Source organism: Bos indicus x Bos taurus, chromosome 24, assembly GCF_003369695.1.
Source record: "Bos indicus x Bos taurus breed Angus x Brahman F1 hybrid chromosome 24, Bos_hybrid_MaternalHap_v2.0, whole genome shotgun sequence".
In the NCBI taxonomy this organism is placed as follows: domain Eukaryota; kingdom Metazoa; phylum Chordata; class Mammalia; order Artiodactyla; family Bovidae; genus Bos; species Bos indicus x Bos taurus.
This window is the reverse complement of record NC_040099.1, coordinates 28729237-28730100: the sequence shown is the minus strand read 5'-3', so window position 1 is coordinate 28730100 and position 864 is coordinate 28729237. Positions and strand designations below refer to the sequence as shown.

General features: G+C 41.2%; 1 non-coding gene across 1 annotated transcript; it reads left to right on the top strand.

Moving 5' to 3' along the window:
• Positions 1–243: 243 nt before the first annotated feature.
• Positions 244–316, top strand: TRNAW-CCA. The gene has a single exon. It is a non-coding gene; the product is annotated as a tRNA-Trp (tRNA).
• The last annotated feature ends 548 nt before the right edge of the window (positions 317–864 follow it).

Here is an 864-nt window from a genome sequence, read left to right as displayed (position 1 = left end):
AAGTACATAAAACAGGATAGCACCTTTCCTTTTGGTTAATTATAGTTTAAGGAAAACTTAAGAGTCCTCAAAAGGCTGCTGGTACAGAGATTCTTTGACTTAAATGTTTGTATATTTATTCTATATGATTGTGACTTAATTCCTTTCAGCCACACCCACCCTCCCAAAAGCCAATTTCACACGTTCTAAAATTCTCCCTAAACAATAAACAGTAGTTTAAAAAAAAAAAAAAATCCAGGGACTTCCCTGGTGGTTCAGTGGCTAAGACTCTGCACTCCAAATGCAGGGGGCCCAAGTTCGATCCCTGGTCAGGGAACTAGGTCCCACATGGCGCAACTAAAGATCCCATGTGCCGAAAAGACTCCACACAGCCAAATAAATAAATTAATATTTGTTTTAAAAATCCAAAAAGGACCATTGATATTTATGTTCTCAGGGCAAATGAAGAAAAGAATAATATAGCATTAACGGTTGGTAAAGAATCTGCCTGCAATGCAGGGTTTGATCCCCGGGTTGGGAAGACACCCTGGAAAAGGGAATGGCTACCTACTCCAGTATTCTTGCCTGAGAAATCCCATGGACAGAGGAGTCTGGTGGGCTACCGTCTACTGAGGTCATAAAGAGTGGGACACGACTGAGTGACTAACACAATTACTTTCAGTAGTTTGTACAGTACAATTTCCAAAACAAAACCAAAAAATCCCTAAGAACAACTGCTTAACCATATGTTTTCTTCAGCTTTCTTCTGCCCAGACCAGCTGCCTCCTTCTCTTCTCTCCACTCTAATTCTTCAGCTTCCCCAGTCATGCTTATTCCAGTCACCCTCCTCATCCACCAATTCTGTTTCCAAACCACAACAGCTCA